The 19,684-nt window shown below is 38.9% G+C and overlaps 1 long non-coding RNA gene across 1 annotated transcript in view; it reads right to left on the reverse strand.

Annotated features, from left to right (window-relative positions):
• The window catches only part of LOC122549399 (uncharacterized), a 61,589-nt gene that overhangs the window by 1,193 nt on the left and 40,712 nt on the right, over nt 1-19,684 (reverse strand). The window contains exon 2 of the long non-coding RNA XR_006311519.2: nt 15,350-15,463. This is a non-coding gene — a long non-coding RNA (uncharacterized LOC122549399). The remainder of the gene's footprint in view (nt 1-15,349; nt 15,464-19,684) is intronic.

Below are 19,684 nucleotides of genomic sequence, written 5' to 3' on the forward strand. Positions count from 1 at the left end.
AAAGAAGCGGTAAACTGACTGAATAGCTCATTTGTTTGCAGAACAAAACCTGCATGCAAAGGTACTTCTAAGATATTGTTGATCGCTCATCGTTCATTCATTACCGTACGGTATAAAATGTCACAATGAGTTCACACTGTGAAAATACTGTCAGGTTTTACATCAGAACATTGGTATCTGACAACTAATTAACTGCCTTTTATACCCTGAAGATATGTGAATACTTCATTATGTATAGTGGTTGAGACTTCTAGTGTTCTGCCTTTTGGGCAGTGCTTTAGAATGTTAAAGCACAAAGATTTTGTCAGCAGTGATAATGGACTATCAGAAGTCTATTTAGTTAGGCATTTTCCTTTTTCCATAACGGTAGATAAATCCTCAATGTAATTCCAATAAACTCTGCAACTTTCTATATGAGGGCTGTCCATTGCAGATAATTTAAACATCTATGGTATTTTTATTGTTAATTAGTGCATAGTAGATGTATTATTCATTCCTGTAGAATAAAATTCAATGTAAATTTTGTGGATGAGCAATTAAGACAGGGAAAAGTTCTGTAATGCTGCCCAAGTGTTGTCCATGGAACAGAAAGCTGCTGGGCCCAGTACGTTAGATATATTCAAGAGGGAGCTGGACATGGGCCTTGCAGCTAAAGGGATCAAGGAGTATGGAGAGAAAGTGAGAATGGGATACTGAAATTACGTGATCAGCCATGATCATAGTGGTGTAGGCTTAAAGAATGGCCTACTCCTGCACCTGTTTTCTATGTTTCTGTGATCGATGACCAACGGGCAGGAAATAATCTCTGAGTTTATGATTTCTTCCACAGAATCGTACAAGTATGAAGCACCTGTGCCATTTATGAATGAACAGTGAGATAGTTTATATGGCCTGGACATTACTTTGTAAAGCTCTTTAGTATGTGTGCAAACCTAGGAGGATGCTAAAATGTAAATGACAAGACAATTAGGCAATTAAAACAGTAATCATGTGTGACAATTTAAAAAATTAATAAAAACTAAAACAATAATAGAATAAAAAGACAGTTGTGAAACATTTGCACTGAGAAGTTAATACAGCACAATGTAAATGTATGATGAGCTTCCTTCTACTTATCACGAGCTGATAGAATGTGATGTGGAGTGGATCAGCACAGGGACCTTGCCTTCTTTCTCAATAAGGAAGCATTGAAGCTCCCACAAGAGTTGGCAGGTTTCTGTTTACGCCATAACCACCACTTAACTATATGAAGGCTCAGAACTTCCTGTCGCCACATCATATAAGACAGGAGAAGCTCATCAAGAGCCTGTGAAAATCCTAATTTGCAGACTTATGTCAGAATTGCTTCAGATGTTCTAGTGAGCTGACTCTATGCTTCCAAGGTCTGTTCTCAAATGTTTCTGAACTTAGAGTGTGAGGCTCAAGCCAGACAAATATGATTTATTTGTCTAGCTATCTAGGAAATATTAGACAGTTTAAAACCTACATTAACAACCAAATTCCTGACCACTCAACTATTCCCCTAGCTCATCTACCTCTATGGCCATCCAACTATCTCCTGAGCCAACCCAACTAACACCCCAACAAGGCCTGACTAATCTCCTCCCAAATATCCCATTGATCAACCATCTATCCCCCTCGCAACCATCCAACTAGCCCCAATCTTCCTACCCCCTCACCTGCTGACCTACCTCGCCGAACCATTCACACACTTGCACATTCAGCTACTAACCCACTTATCTTGCCTTGTGCTTTTTCTCTTTCACATGAGACAAAGCAGGCCCAGTGGCTCTCATCCTAAAAGAAGGAGGTGGCAGAAAATCTGCTTTATGGTGGCCGAGAGTCCAACCACCCATAAAACATGGTGAGCAGTAATTAGGATATATCAATATATCATACAATGTTTGTCTCAGTCTTAAAACAAAGCCAATGGCCCCCCTGTGTTGTTAAATCTGGAGGGCTCCATACATTACCGATTAGCTTCAATCTATGTTGAAACTGGATTGATTCTGAAGAAAAATACTTACTTTATGCCAGTTTACATGTGAGATCAACTTAGGCTCTTTTATAAAATCAATGTTGGCTTTACTGACAAGAATGACATTTATTAGACAATAAATACCACCTTAAAAACAATGCCCATGCATCAACATTAATAAGGTAGAAGTTTGATGGCTCATATTTAAAATAAATTCTATTTACATAAGATTAATATCTCTTCAATGAAGTGGTAAATGCATCAGATGGATTTGATTTGCCTTCTAAATCATTGACTATATTGTACAAAAAAGGCAAAAAGAAGGACATAAAATCTCCCTGCTTCCATTAATGCAATTTGAATTTGATTCACATTCAGTTTTTCTGAGAGTTTTTCTACTTTCTAATGTGGCAGTATCATAAATGGGCTGAAAAAATATTAAGAAATAGAGAGCTGGAGAATTTATATATCCACATTGTGAAAAAGCGTCTTCTGTTATTGCGATGAGAAAAAGGCATTGAAACAAGATGTGATGAATGTTTGTATTATATTCATACTGTTTCAGAAATTGGACTTCAAAGTGATGGAGATAAGGAATTTAAGTTATCAGTCCTGGAAAAGTCAGATTTGTTTTTTTTTATAAGTTAGAAAATAACTTTGAATGGTGAGTTCAAAAAAGCATTTCAAGGATATCATGTGATTTTAGCTTGAGAGACCATCTGAGAAAATAATTGTTCAGGCTTTAGCTGATTTATATTTGAGAATGATAGAAGCCAGAAGCAATTTCATGCAGAGAGAAAAGGTCCATAACAGCAGAAGTACTGTTAATAAAGTTTCCAAACAGCCAGGACTGGGGAGCAGTCCTGAGAAATTAACTTCAGCGTAGAAAATTTGGGAAAGTGTCAGAAACAAGTACATCCAGTGAGACCTTTGAAAATATGAGTTAGGGGAACCCATGATAAATAATACATAGGCAAATTAGCAGTTTGTTTTGGGAGTCTCAGAAAGAGACATTAACCAGGGAACTGGCTACTCTGGATTTTGCATTGTGTAATGAGGAAAGATTAATTGATGACATCATAGTTAAGGATCCTCTAGGGAGTAGTGACCATAGTATGATAGAATTCAAAATTTAGTTTGAGGGTGAGAAAATGGAATCCCACATTAGTGTTCTGGAATTAAACAAAGGCAATTATATAGTCATGAGGACAGATTTGGTCTAAGCAGATTGAGCAGGAAGGCTAAGTGGTAAGACAGCGGATGAGCAGTGGTAGATCTTTAAGAGGCTACTCAATTCCTCACAATTAAAATATATCTCAGTGAGAAAGAAAGGTGGTCAGGGCAATAAAAAAAAATCCATGGCTAAACAAGGAGGTCAAGGACAATATAAAGTCAAGAACTAAGGTATACCATATTGCAAAGACCAATTAGCGGGATGGAAGACTAGGAAACGTTTAAACATAAACAGAAATATACCAATAATTAATAAAAAGAGCTGAGGTAAATTACAAAAGAAATCTAGTACAAAATATCAAAAAGGATAGCAAAAGCTTCAATAGGTATATAAAAGGAAAGACAGCCACTAATGTGAATGTTGGTCTCTTGGAAGGTGAAACCAGAGAGTTATTAGTGGAGAACACTCAGATGGCAGAGATGCTGAATCAATATGTTGCCTCAGTTTTCACAGTGGAGGACAATAGTACCATTCCTGTTGGAATGGGCAAGTCAGAGGCTATAGATTAACATGAGGTGCTGCATTTTGGGAAAGCAAATCTTAGCAGGACTTATACACTTAATGGAAAGGTCCTAGGGAGTGTTGCTGAACAAGGAGACCTTGGAGTGCAGGTTCATAGCTCCTTGAAAGTGGAGCTGCAGGTAGACAGGGTAGTGAAGAAGGCGTTTGGTATGCTTTCCTTTATTGGTCAGAGTATTGAGTACAGGAGTTGGAGGTCATGTTGCAGCTGTACAGGACATTGGTTAGGCCACTGTCGGAATATTGCATGCAGTTTTGGTCTCCTTCCTATCGGAAAGATGTTGTTAAACTTGGAAGAGTTTAGAAAAGATTTACAAGGATGTTGCCAGGGTTGAAGGATTTGAGCTATAGGGAGAGATTGAATAGGCTGGGGCTGTTTTGCCTGGAGCGTCGGAAGCTGAGGGGTAACCTCATAGAGTTTATAAAATCATGAGGGACATGAAGAGGATAAATAGACAAAGTCTTTTCCTTTGGGTGGAGGAGTCTAGAACTAGATATTTAGGATGAGAGGGGAAAGATATAAAAGAGACCTAAGGGGCAGCCTTTTCACACAGAGGGTGGTACATTTATGGAATGAGCTGCCAGAGGAAGTGGTGGAGGCTGGTGCAATTGCAACATTTAAAGGCATCTGGATGGGTATATGAATAGGAAGGGTTTGGGAGGATATGGGCCAGGTGCTGACAGGTGGGACTAGATTGGGTTGGGATATCTGGTCGGTGTGGACAAGTTGGTTCAAAGTGTCTGTTTCCATGCTGTACATCTCTATGACTCAATGACTCTCTGAGATAAGAAAGAACTTAGAATAATCAACATCGACAGGGAAAAGGTGCTAAGCAAACTACTAGGATTGAGGACAGACAAGTCTCCCGGGCCTGATGTCCTGCATCATAGCATATTAAAGGAAGTGGCAACAGAGATAGTAGATTCATTGGTTACAATATTCTAAAATTTCCTGGACATAGGAAAGGTTATGGTGGATTGTAAATTGGCTAATATTCAAAAAGAGAGGGAGGCAAAATGTGGGAAATTACAAACCAGTTAGTCCACACCAACCCGCCCCCCACATTTTACCCCTACATCTAACACTATGAGCAGTTTAGCATGGAAAATTCACCTAACCTGCATATTTTTGGATTGTGGGAGGAAACCCACACAGACACAAGGAGAATGTACAAACTCCACACAGAGCGTTGCCTGAGGTGGGAATTGAACCCGGGTCTCTGGCGCTGGGAGGTAGCAGTGCTAACCACCGTGCTACTGTGTCTGTTACTGGGAAAGTGTTGGAATCAATTATCCAGGAAGTAATATTAGGACATTTGGAAAGTCAAAATGCTATCCATCAGAGTCAGCTTGGTTTTATAAAAGGCAAATCATGTTTGACTCATTTGCTAGAGTTCGTCGAAGAAGTAACAATCAAGTTGGATAATGGGGATGCTGTAATTTATCCTGACTTCCAGAAGATGTTTGATAAGGTGCCCCACACAGGTTAATTCACAAGGCTGGATCATATGTGATTAGGATAATTCATTAGCCTGGTTTGATGACTGGCTGATGGACACAAGACAGAGAGTTAGGATGTTTTTTTTTATGAATGGCAAAACGTAACTAATGGGGTGCCACCGGATTTGGTCCTTGGATGCCAGCTATTTACAATCTACATTAATGACATGGACACAGGGATAGAAAGGTCTATAGCCATTTTTGCAGATGACACAAAAATAGGGGGGATCGTAAATTGCAATGAGGAAATAAGAACCTTACAAACAGATATAGATCAGCTAGGAGAGTGGGCCAAAATGTGGCAGATGGAGTTTAACATGGATAAATGTGAACTCATGCATTTGGGTTGAAAAAATGGGAAGACAACTTATTATTCTAATGGAGAGAGACTTCGGGTGCTCTGGTGCAGAGGGATCTCGGTGTACTCATTCATGAGTCACAGAAAACCAGCATGCAATACAGCAAATAATAAAGAAAGTGAATGGAATGTTGGCTTTTGTAGGTAAGGGAATAGAATATGAAGGTAAGGAAGTGTTGTTGCAAAGGTATTGGGTGATTCTGCACCTGGAGTATTGGCACGATTTTGGTCCTCTTATTTGTGGAAAGATGTCATGGCATTGGAGGCAGTTCAGAGGAGGTTAACTAGATTCATCCCAGAGATGAGGTGTTTGTCATATGAAGAGAGATTGAACAATTTAGGCCTATATTCTCTGGAATTTAGAAGAATGAGGGGAGATAAAATTGAGGTATTCAAGATGATAAAAGGTGTGGATAAAATAGACATGGAGCAGATGCTTCCTATTATGGAGCATTCTAGGATGAGAGGTCATAGTCTTAGGATAAGGTGTAGCAAATTTAAAACAGTGTTGAGGAGAAACTACTTCTTCCAAAGGGTTGGGAATCTGTGGAATTCACTACCCCAAAGTGCGGTGGATGCTGGGACAGTGAGGAAATTTAAGGAGGAGTTAGACAGATTTTTAATTGGTAATGAGTTGAAGGGATATGGAGACAAGGCAGGAAAATGGGGGTTAGGAGCATAACAGACATGATCGAATATTGAAGTAGATTCGATGGATCAAATAGCCTAATTCTGCTCCTATATCTTATGAACTTATGAACTTATTATAAAGAATATAGCCTCAGGTAGATGTGCAGAAATTTTCCCAAAGGAAACCAGTTACAGTCATGCCGTGCCTCAGTGATATTGAAGTGTTATTTGAGGTTAATGGTGTGGTTAAAGAGAAGAATCATTCTTTCTAATATTTGGAATGCGATGTTTCTAATTATTCTTATCCAGTGTAACATAGTAAGTATTTTTCTTTTGTGTCACAAACCCCTATGTTCTTCTGTTAAGAGCACACTGACATCTTCTTGTGAATGTGTACAGTAATCGATCTCCAAAATAAACAAAAAGAAAATAAATAACATGCAGTCTATTTAAAGTCAGATTTCACTCTGGTGTCTGACTTGTTCGCTTTTGCCATTAGCTAGGATCATAACAAAGGATCATATTAGTGCAGAAGGCTATTTATTTTTATCAGCATTCATTATAATGATATAATACTTTATAACCAAACACATGCTCCAAAGTAATCCAATTATTTTCACAAAGAAAATCTGAAACACAGCTGTTAGGAAATTTTCCTGTTCACTCCACTGCACTCCCTCGTGGTAGATTATATTGAATGACAAGCACATACAATTGTCACAACTCCTTAAAGGACCTCATTCCTGGTCCATCTCTACATTCGTTCTTTTCCACTCAACACCTCATTCCTAATTGTATCCCTTCCTTACCATTCCTCTTTATTAATGTGATCCCACCAACTGACAGTACTGGATCAGACCACATTCTTCCATCCCATGGTCAACCTAACTTAGACTAGTTGACGTGTCAATAAAAAGCTTAGATGCTCAGCATTACTTACGTCGTGCATTTTAATCAGATTAGCAGCTAATTTCATCTGATTAAAATTGCTTTCTGTAAATAATGATATTATTGGTTATTTTTAAGGTGTTACAAAAGAACATAACTTTCCTTATCAAAATCTGATCAAAATCTTTATGTTTCGAATTTCAAATGACAAAGTGTATAATTGATGGCACTTGCAGTTCAGCTTTTAAGATGACAAATCATGATGACAATTTGCTGGTAGGTTCTCATGCAAGGGCAAAGTTTCCTCTCAAATACTTGGAAGCACCCAACATTAAACTGATATACCCAACTGGGAGATCAGCATCAAAGGGAATGAGAAAACAGAGAACTGCATACTCAAATTATAAAGCATTTAGAATGCATTAGAAAGTCTGCTTTGTTGCATTGAAGTATTGCCCAGATATGTTGAATATGTGGCAACTTGAGGCTCCATCCCTAGGGACCATGACATGAGATGAAATTTTAGAATAATATTATGGGGAAATAGCTAATTTACAAAATGAGAAGATTGCCAGTAATTTCTTGTAAAATAATCATTCCTGCAATGTACAAATTTTCTAGTTATTGTCTTCCTGTTCCAAAAATCAAGAATTATCCTTAAAAAATTAGTTTTTACTGATTTAGGGAACAATTTTCTGTTTTAAAATGGTACAAGAGGCAATGCTTGAAGAAGCTAGGAGACTGTTTACTAGGAGTATGTTTCACTGGGATGGTCATCTATCCAACTAAAATGTCCTAGGAACCAACTGGAAAGGGGTATTGAGTCCTCACTCAGTGATGGTGATGGTATCAGTATATACATAACTCCTTAGAAATATATTGAATTTATCAGACACTGACTATAATTGTATTCTCAAGTTTGGAGTTCTGACAACATGCTCAAAGGTAAGGCTACCAGACTTTGTTCATTGCAGGGCCTTGCTGCATGTTACAGGCATGAAGCAAATAACTAGTTACCAGAAATGGTGTCTATCTACTGGAACTGCACCAGGATGAAGAGAATTCCATATTATTTCACTGCTCTTCCAATCATATGTGGTCTGAGGGTAGTGGGGCCAATCAGGCTCCCTGATGATGTGAGGGCTGGTGAAGGCGGCTGTTTCTGCCAGCATGACTGTGTTGCTGAGATGTTGGGGATTTGGAGAGGTGGGGTGGGCAAAGAATTATTAATTACTAAGAATGACTATTAAGACTATTAACTCCTGGTAAATTTCCCTGATCCAGTCACTGAAGTGAGCTGGCAAAATGTCTTGGAGAGAACAATGAGCGCGAACCTCTGCACTTTGCTTTGCCCTTTTACATTCTCCTCATCCTAGTGCAATTCCAGCAGACACACACCATTTATGGTAAACAGTTACTCTGCTTGATGCCTGTAAAATTCAGCAAAAGTCCTGCAACAAACAAAGTCTGGTTGCCTTACATCTGGGCTAATCATCAGCACTCCAAAACATGAGAATACAATTATAGTCAGTGTCTCATAAATACAATGGATTTCTATGGACCTATGCATATACTGTTACCAACACCATCACCTACTGACTAAGGACTGAATACTTTGGTGCAGCTAGTCCCTAGGATATTTTACTGAAGTGGATTTAGCATTTTTAAATATAAAGAGTTCCCTAAACCAGTTAAAACTCATCATTTAAAGATAATTTTTGATTGAATAACAAGAAAATAATAATTGGAAAATATGTAACATTATAGGAATGATGATTTTACAAAAAATTACTGGAATCTTTTTCTTTGTAACTTAGCTACTGGCTACCTCATAGTCATCACAGAGTTGATGAAATCCAACCTGCCAGTGTTTATATTTCCATTGTTAGAATTCTGGAAAGCTGTTATTTGTTAGCTCTCTCTTCAAGTTTACATCATTATAACTGCTCATCATTAGTGGCTGATAGATCTATGCACCATTGGTTTCAGTATTTTTCTGAAATTCTTTTTCTCTCTGTTCCTGTGCTGTGGTATGGTTCACAAGTCTTGTTTTAATGAGCACCTCAGCAGCAGTTTATTTAGTGTGACACCTGCACTGACCTCACACAAGGTCAAGAACTGAAACTACTGCATTGTATTTAGTGCGAGATCACTGGCTGGTCTTCCTCTTCCTAGATATTCTTCTAATCAACTGTTCAAAGATGTTATGACACACCTCTGGAGCTCTTGTGTCCAATTGATCTTGGGACATTAGTTCATTTTATTGCTCAATGAGCCATTGAAGCAACTCAGCAATTCAATTTCGCAAAAGTAAATGATTACACCACTGATGATGGCTTATCATTAAACAAATGTTTAACTAATCCACAATAGTCTGTACACCTCTGCGATATAATTAACATCCACCTGAAATATATTTTAGCTGTCCAGACATCTTGCAATTTCCCTTTTTTAACCGACTCAAATAATTACTCCTTTATTATTCTATCTTTGTCTTTTAATGCTCTATTTGGAAATGATTAAAATGATGACATTAATATAATTCTGAACACAACACTATTTCACCAAACACCTATGACATCCTTATATTCTTCCGGATATCTCTTTACATGTTCTCTAAACAGTTTTGCACCAGTGAACATTTGGAATGCCAGTCATGCAGTGACCAGAAAGATTTCACCACCCTTGGTGACTCACTAGCATACCGAAACTCAGGCTTATTGAATTCACTGATCACGGGAGCAAATTCTGAAAGAAGGCTTTGAAGCTTTTCTTCTGATCACAATCCCTTGACATATTACTTTCATATAACCTATTCAATACTGCAGAGCACTAATTTAAGAAATATTACTCTTCACTGTGACTGCCCTGTGATCAAAGCAATGCTAAATGACTTTGATGTCTTTATCTTGCCACGATAAACATACTTTTATTCCCCACTTATTCACAGGAAAAATGGCAGGAAATTGAGCAAGTGAATTCAGGTAGCACCTGATCTTTAAAATGCAGTGAACAACGTTTAAAGTAATTATAGAACTCAGAATTTGAAAAAAGTCCAAAATGCTTTAATTGTTAGTTATGCTAAAGTCAACATTAATTTCAACACAGGATTCAATGTTATTCTGCGAAACATATTAGCTGTACCCATGAGGTGTTTCACCCTCATGCTCTATTCAACAAGTGGAAAGCTAAAGTCGCAAAGGTCCAAAGGACCAAAGGGCTGCTTTCATTAGAAAGGAACAACTGACGGTGGTTTAACCTGAGGGTCACCGCACCTCAGATGAAGGATGAGATTAAAAAGCTGGGGCCTTCATGATGACCTCAGTGAAACAGAATTTAAACATATACTGTTGGTGTCACTCTGCATCATAAACCAGCCATCCAGGCAACTGAGCTAACCAACACCCCTCCCCCACCTCCAAGATTTGTATCTGCTCTCTGGTCCCTTGAGCAAGTTACATTTCTCACCTCGTAATAATGGATTTCTCACCTCACACTAATGGAATTATTTCAAGGTACAAATAGTACACATTTAAACTTTAAATTGATTTTATTTTTTAACCATGGCCCTCAATGGTACTAGCATATAGCAGCATTTTAATGAGAGGCATTAGCTCAATCATTTCATAAAAGTCTGTATTTCTGCTAAAACTGAGGAGAGAAAGAATCAGATGGACAGTGTTGCTTATGAAATATTCTATACAGACTCTTCGACTAGTTTATTACTCAAGATGCATTTACACAGGTGCTGTTAACTTCTGAGACAAATGGGGGACTGTTGTTCAAACTTGGATTTGATAAAACACTTGCATTTGATTTGATTTGATTTAATTTATTATTGTCACATGTACCGAGATACAGTGAAAAGTATTGTGCTGTGAGCTATCCAGGCAAAGCATACCTTACATCAGGGTAATAGAACATCAGGGTAATAGAACAGAATGCAGAATATAGTGTTACAGCTACAGAGAAGGTGTACAGAAAGATCAGCTCTAATCTATAAGGGGTCCATTCATAAGTCTGATAACTGCAGCAAAGAAGCCTTTCTTGAACCTGTTGGTACATATTTTCGAGCTTACGTACCATCTACCTAACAGAAGACGGTGAAAGAGAGTATAACTGGGGTGGGAGGGGTCTTCGATTATGTGGTTGCTGTCCTGAGGATTGGGAAATATAAACAGAACCAATGAAAGGAAGGCTCTGATGAAGAGTCATCTAGACTTGAAACAATAGCTTGCTCTCATGGATGCTGCCAGACCCATTGTGATCTCCAACATTTTTTTGTTTGCAGTACAGATTCCGACATCTGCGATAATTTACTCCTTAAGTGGAAGGAAGGCTGATTTTTGTGATGGACTGGGCTGCATTCATGCCTCTCTGCAATAAGGAGGGGCCTTGGGCAGAACAGTTTCCATACCAAGCCATAATGCATCCAGATAGGATATTCCCGGTGGTGCATCAATAACAATTGGTAAAAACCATCATGGGCATGCCGAATTTCCTTCGCCTTCTGAGGGAGTAGAGGTGTTGGTATGTTTTCTTGACTGTTGATGTGGATGGACCAGGACAGACGTTTGGTGATATTTACTCCCAGGAACTTGAAGCTTTTGACCACCTCCACCTCAGCACCATTGATCCAGACCAGGGTGTGCCCTCCACTCTGCTTCCTAAGGTCAATCACAGCTCCTTCATTTTGCTAACATTGAGGGAGAGATTGTTGTCTTTACATAAGGCCACTAAGCTGTCTATCTCTTTCCTGTACTCTGTCTTGCTGTTGCCCACTACAGTGGTGCAATCAGCAAATTTGTAAGTGGAGTTAGAGCTGAATGTGGTCTCACAGTCGTGAGTGTATAAGGAGTACAGTGAGGGGCTGAGTACATAGTTGTGTGGATTGAGGATTATCGTGGAAGTCAGGGAAACAACTTTCTTTTTTTAGATTAGATTAGATTCCCTACAGTGTGGAAACAGGCCCTTCGGCCCAACAAATCCACACCGACCCTCCAAAGCGCAACTCACCCAGACCCATTCCCCTACATTCACCCGTGACTAATGCACTTAACACTACGACTATGTAGCATGGCCAATTCACCTGACCTGCACACCTTTGGACTGTGGGAGGAAACTGGAGCACCCGGAGGAAACCCACGCAGACACGGGGAGAATGTTCAAACTCCACACAGACAGTTGCCTGAGGCGGGAATTGAAGCCGGATCCCTGGCGCTATGAGGCAGCAGTGCTAACCACTGAGCCACCATGCCACCCCCTGTCTTATGCATCAAGTTAAATCAACTTTTCCATAAACCAGGATGGCTGCCTGAAAAACACATATACTCCTCACTGTGGTGAACTTGATTGGGCTGCTGAATTCAATTCACTGAGTTCCATTGACAGAGCACGCAGGATCTTCTAAGTATGAAGGTGGCTTGCACATGTCCTTCTTCCATTGTCTTGGGTGGCAGGTCTCAGCAGGCCGGTCGGGTTTTCTCTGAGAGCCGTCTCCAGTTGTCTGATTTTATCCCTTTACCCTTCTGGAATGTTCTCTAGTTTCAGCCAATGGGGGAAGGAGCTCACAGCACCAGTAAGTTTAGGCCAGATTATCCCAGGTGCACATGTCCCCTTTCAAGGTATGACTCCAAGGTGCCAAGGTTGAAACTGAATGCACATAGTGTCTCTCCCTATTGTTCTGGCTAAGTATCCCTTGATGGGTTTCAGGTCATAAAGACTCTCTCATTGTTAAGATTGACCTCCTCTGTTGGATGTGGAAAACGTGCCTGAGCTGGTCCCTGTTGGTTTTGACCCTGTTGTAATCTTGCCTCTTTCCATCCATCAGGACTTGCTTGCAGAAGCTGTATTTAATTTAGAGTATTCACTTTTACATTGGGCCTAGTTGCTTAGGCTGTTGGCCACTTGACCACACTGGTCTTAGATTTCCACAGAGTTGTTCTGGTCACTGCCTTTAAATTCATACAGATTTAATAGAATCCATCAAGCTAAAAGCATAAATGGCAGTTTTTTACAGTTTACTCCAGTTCTTCAGGACTTGTGCTGGATTGGAGAACCTGAGATTTTTCTCCCTAAGGAAGAGAAATCTGAAAGAAGATTTGATAGAGGTATTCAGAATCATGAGAGGTCTAGGTAGAGTAATTGGGGGGAAACTGTTCCCATTGGAGGAAAGATCAAGAATTAGATGATGCTGGTTAACGTAATCGACAAAAGACATAATAGTGATATGAGGAAAATCTTTTGTATGCTGCAATTGGCTGGAATCTGGGATGCACTGCTTAAGTGTGTAGTGCAGGCTGTTTCAAGCAGTTTCCAATAACAAGGAACTGGATAATCATCTGAAAAAGAAGTAGCAATTGGATGTACAGACAAAGGATAGGGGCTTAATGAATTGCTCTTACATGGAGACAGTATGTAGATGGCAGACTGAATGGCCTCCATCTGTGCTATAATTGTTCTATGGATTATTGTCCCAGGTTAACATCGATTGGACCTTTTGCAGATTTGGATTTTTATTTTTCAGGCTGGGGCTGCCCTCCCAGTTGCTTGCATACTCCTTCACAATTACTTGGTCCCAAGGCCAGGCAAAAAATGAAATTATACTTGAAATAAAATGGGAAATTGAACTGCAAGTGGGTGTCTTCAGCCTCAGATGATGCTAGCAATCAATGTGTGCTGAGGTGACAATTGTTCAAGATTCATTCCTCATGGCCTCGGCAACCACTTATATTCATCAAGTCAAGCTTATTACTTCTCAAGCTGGAGTTGTGACATTAATCAATCTCTTAAATCCAGAAGTGGATAGTTTTCAAGACGCTCATTCAGGGTGTTAAGTGGTTAAGAGAAGTGACACCATTGATTGGCTAGAGGTAGTCAGACTCTTAAAGATATCAGAGGACTTCATGTGAGAAGCTCTATTTTGCAGGACTCCATGCTAGTGAAATTAGAAGATGCTAGTGAAACATTGAATTATGGGATTTTGAAATCCAATTGAATATTAATGTTTACTGGTGAAACCAGATAGAACTAATTAGATGCAGCTCATTATTGAGCTCATATCATGGTAGAAGATAAGATCCTTTCTTTCAAAGATGAATGGTGCTAACAAAAATTAATTTGAATAGCAAAACAGAGAAAGGGAAGGATCAAATATACTACAAAAAGCAGCAGATGGTGAGGAGTATGTCTCAAAACGTAACATAATCTCAGCATTTTTGATGATAACCACTTAATTTTCACTGCTGCAGTTCACAATATCATCCGAACTGTTCCATTGAATAACTTCTTGCAACCCATTCCCACTCAGCTATTATTCTCTATAAATTATTTGTAACTCTAGTGGTCAGAGAATACTTTTAAACCTTATAATCAGTAAGCCTGTCTTTTGTTTTTTTGTTAGTTTTATCTGATTTATTCAGAAAGGAATATGGAATATTAAAGTAGCACTTGTGTGTTATAGATCTAACACCTGTTCTTTCAAAAGAACAATATGTGTGATTAAAGAACATTTGGAAAGCATACAAAAAAATCAGTTTCTCAGCTTGCTGTTCCTGAAAAGTTGTCATCACCCCGGCATTTGGCAGAATGACTCTCACACAAAGAAGGCAATACGTTCAGGTGGCTTTTAATGAAGCAATAGCTAAGGCAATTACGAGGCAAATGTGTTTTTTTTATTATTCATTCATGGGATGTGGGTTACACTGGATAGGCCAGTATTTATTATCTAACCTTCATTGCTCTTGAGAAGATGCTAGTGAAACACTGAATTATGGGATTTTGAAATCCAATTGAATATTAATTGTAAGACTCGAGGTCTGGCCCAGTGTGAAGCCATTGGTGGTACAAGTATATATAGACAAGATTTACCAATTTATTAAATTGTCAAAATGAGTACAACAGAAATGACACTTAACAAGGCAGTAGACCCAGCCAATTCAATGGACTACTGACCCTCTGTCATCTATTATACTGTCTCTTTGAAAGTTTTCCTTCAATTTCTCTGCATTCTGCATACTATGCCATTGAAAAGCAAACTTTAATGAAGCTTTTCCCAATCATAACCACTGATCTCCCTGAACTCAGAGGTGCAACAGTGCATGATTAGATTCCTATTAGCTAAGCAAGGCTTGTTACAGTGCATGACTATCTATTAATATCCATTCTTCCAAGACAGGAACTCATTGTGTCAGATTTTGCTTATTTAGTCAGAATTCTTAATTCAATCATACACATAACTTACCTGTGTGTTGTTGATTCGATCAGTCACCTTTAAATGACTGGCTACATTTTGGATGCTTCCAGGTGGGTAACATGTTTGACTATGGCTGGTGTGTTTGGAGTGGCTATTTTAGTTCTGAAAATAGATTACAAAGTTATTTGCAGCATTAAACAAAGCAAAGTCAAAGTAATACTGAGGATTAAGCAGAGAGTAATACATAAAGTTCTACATATCAATCCTCAGTATTTACAAGATAGATCAGTTCAAGTATTATTATATATTTGTTTCTTACAATCATAATTGATAAACATCCAAAGAAATTGTATAATTCTAAAGCTGGTTGCCCACCAACAGAAGTTAGACCTTAATACAAAAATTTGCATTGTAACTGAACCATGCTACTAATTTCTGCATCACTTTCTTGAACTACTAAAGTAGGTACCACAGTGCTGTTAAACAGGGAGTTCTAGAATTTTGGCCCAGTGTTAGTATAGGAACACAATGTGCTTTTAGATGTCATTCATTGTCCACTGCATGAATAAGGAGTCAATTACAAGGGATTTCTTGAGGGAAAAAAGGGCAATTTTAATCTATACTTAATATATAATTATAACCAATGAAGATATGATGTCAAGCATCTATACTCAAAGGTACAAAGTTAAAAAAAAGATAGTGTCCTTAACAAAAGAAAAAAACAATGAATATACTGTTTAAAATCTTAAGGATGTCCTTAGAAAATAACGTAGTTTTATTGATGTATTAAAAGTTCAGAAACACCATATAAATATGTAGGAGCAGGTCAGAGGCTTGCAATACTAGAGAGTGTCACTCACCTTCTGACACCCCATAGCCTCTGGATGTAGGTTTGCGCACTGAGCTGGAAGATTCATTTTCAGACATTTTGTCACCGTACTAGGTAATATCTTCAGTGAGCTTCCGAATGAAGGCTTCATTCAGAGGCTCACTGAAGATGTTACGAAACATATGAAAATGAACCTTCCAACTCAGCGAGCAAACCTACATCCAGAACCTCAACCACAGCTACAAGTCTTCTCAAAACCCACTAATCCCATAGCCTATCCACCATCTACAACACACAAGTCAGGGGTGTGATGGGATATTCCCCACTTGCCTAGATGGGTGCAGCTCTAACATCACTCAAGAAGCTTGATACCATCCAGGGCATAGCAGCCTACCTAATTATCACCATATTCACAAGCATCCATCCCTCCACCACCAATGCTCAGTTGCAGCAGTATCTACAAGATGCAATGCAGAAATCCACTAACAGCATCTTCCAAACCCACGGCCACTTCTATCTAGAAGCACAAAAGCAGCAGGTACATGGGAACACTACTACCTGCAAGTTCCTTTCCAAGTAGAAGATAAGGGCCTTTGCATATCATAATGCTTGGACTAGTGTCAATGTTTGTTAATAAAATAGTAATCTCAGTGCAGCTCAGATGAATTTGTTTATTTCACATGTGGTCAGCTGATTACTGTGGCATTTTAAGTTAATGTTTTAAATAAAGATATTGTACCCAAGTTCTGAAATGGCCACATCAGAAGTCTCATGACACCAGGTTATATTCAACAGTTTTTTTTAATAGAATAGAATCCCTACAGTGTGGAAACAGGCCCGTCAGCCTAACAAATCCACACTGACACTCCAAAGATTAACCCACCCAAACCCATCCCCTCTACTCTATATTTATTCTGACTAGTGCATCAAAACAACACATCCCTGAACATTTTGGGCAATTTAGCATGGCCAATCCACCTAACCCATACATCGTTGGATTGTGGGAGGAAACCAGAGCACCTGGAGGAAACCCATGCAGACAGTCACCAGAGACTGGAATCGAACCCAGGTCCGTGATGCTGTGAGGGAGCAGTGCTAACCACTGAGCCACCGTGCCACTCCAGGTTTATTTGAAATCACAAGCTTTTGGAGCACTACTCTGTCATCAGGTGAAATGGAGGGAAGCACATAGGCACCAAATTTATTGGCAGAGAGATCATTGCAAGATAATTCTGGGAAATTAAGAGTGCCAAAGATAGTACAAGTAGTGTGAGTAGAGTGTTGACAGGCTGAATAACAAGTCTTTTCAGATGATCAAAAGTGAAAAACAGTGCAAGTAAAGTGTCAATAGCTGTATAGCGAGTGAAGGGATGACCCATGATCTGATTAATTAAGGCAGTGAGATAATTGCAAAAATTCAAAAATACGATGGTGCTGGAGACAAACCAAATGGTTGGAATAACATGGTAGGTATAAGAGTATACCAATTGTATGCTTTCTTTATCACAGATTTTGGATGAAAAAAAATAATCCATGTGCAAAATATAAATTTATTATAAAGCAAAATGTATTCAATGAAATTAAGCATTTGGTTAATTTGTAAAAAAAAACACACACATCCAAAAAAAACACACATACACACACACACGTACACGTACACACAAACACATATGTACAGTAAAAGAGTATAAACAGATTTTGGTTTTCAGACATATATTTTAGAAACAAAAAATACTTTCTAGCCAATGGTGGTTATTCCTGAAGACATTATGACAGATGTAAAATCATCAGAAGTTTGATGATGTGGTGTTCATGTGATCAAATCACTAATTATTCATCATCGTCCTTGGGATCTTGACAAGCTCAGTTTGCTTAAGAAATACAATATTAAAGGACAAAATCTTCCCAGCTCATGAAGAATGGGGCCCATTGCAATAAATTTGGGAAAATCAGGTGAGATATCCACTTTCTCAGAGTCAAGAATAAGAAGTTCAAAGTTACAAACAGATGTTGTACTTTGAGATGGGAATAGCTACTAGTATGGATTATCGCTCACTAACTGCTCTGGAACTGTCAAAACCATTAGAACTCACCAACTTTAATGGCATTTAAATGGTCATTGGATAGGCATATGGATGAAAATAGAATGGTGTAGTTTAGATCGGCTTCAGATAAGTTTCACAGGTTGACACAACATTGAGGGCTGAAGGGCCTGTAGTGTGCTGTAATGTTCTGTGTTCTAATTGTGAAGCGTTAAAATAAACTATCAAACTGGCAAAACATCTAATTGTCCTTGGCTATACATGTTTTGAATATCAAAACTATCTGTAATACAAAGAAAAGTCAATGCTCACTATTTAATTCTGTCTATTGGGGATATAAGCTTGAGGGATATTATTAAAGGATTTGTGCTGCATGGCTAATTTGACAACCTATCATTGAGGGCCTAGAGGGTGGTTGAAAATGCACATGTTGGCATGGAAGGTATGAGAGGCCATGGGAGTGCATGGAGGGTGTAAGGTGTAAGGATTGTTTCAGCGTAATGCTTTTCAATTATTTTGTTAAAGCTGAAACAAAACCAAGATCACTTACAGTCATAGAGTCATAGAAATGTACAGCACGGAAACAGGCCCTTTGGTCCAACTCGTCCATGTATCCTAACCTAATCTAATCCCATTTGCCAGCACTTGGCCCATATCCCTCCAAACCCTTCCTATTCATATACCCATCCAGGTGCCTTTTAAATGCTGTAATTGTACCAGCCTCCACCACTTTCTCTGGCAGCTCATTCCATATGTGTACCACCCTCTGTGTAGAAAGGTTGCCCCTTAGGACTCTTTTATATATTTCCCCTCTTACCCTAAACCTATGCCCTCTAGTTCTGGACTCCCCCACACTAGGGAAAAGAACTTGTCCATTTCTCCTAAGCATGCCCCTCATGATTTTATAAACCTCTATACGGTCACCCCTCAGCCTCAAACGCTCCAGGGAAAACAGCCCCAGTCTATTCAAACTCTCCTTATAGCTCAAATCCTCTAACCCTGCCAACATCCTTGCAAATCTTTTCTGAACCCTTTCACGTCTCACAACATCCTTCCGTTAGGAAGAAGACCAGAATTGCACTTATACAAACTTTTGTCACAGACAGCCTAAGCGCCCACCAGCATGACTATCATTTCAGCATGCACACCCTGGATCCAAAATCAGAACATCCAGGGTTTGCAGAGCCAATACGTTTTACCAACTCTCAGCTTCTGACCAAGAGCTGAAAACTTAGTCCTGAAAAATATTTTATTCAGATACAGAGTAGCAAGCTTTCTGTCAATGAATACTCTTTGATTCACTGGTCTGTTTAAGGATCTAAAGACAGGATATGATTGATAAATATGTAAGATGAATGTGGGCTCAGTAACAGACTAATGTTCTCAATGCAGTTGTGTTCAGGAATGATGTGAACAATAATGAACAGAAACAAACAGCAACATTGGGGAAAAGATGAGATCATCAATTTTAAGAGTGAAAAGTTGTGTACAAATAAAGTATCAATTCCTCAA

The sequence above is a fragment of the Chiloscyllium plagiosum genome, unplaced genomic scaffold (assembly GCF_037043375.1).
Source record: "Chiloscyllium plagiosum isolate Xiang-an unplaced genomic scaffold, Cpla_swu_hap1 HiC_scaffold_1, whole genome shotgun sequence".
NCBI classification, from domain to species: domain Eukaryota; kingdom Metazoa; phylum Chordata; class Chondrichthyes; order Orectolobiformes; family Hemiscylliidae; genus Chiloscyllium; species Chiloscyllium plagiosum.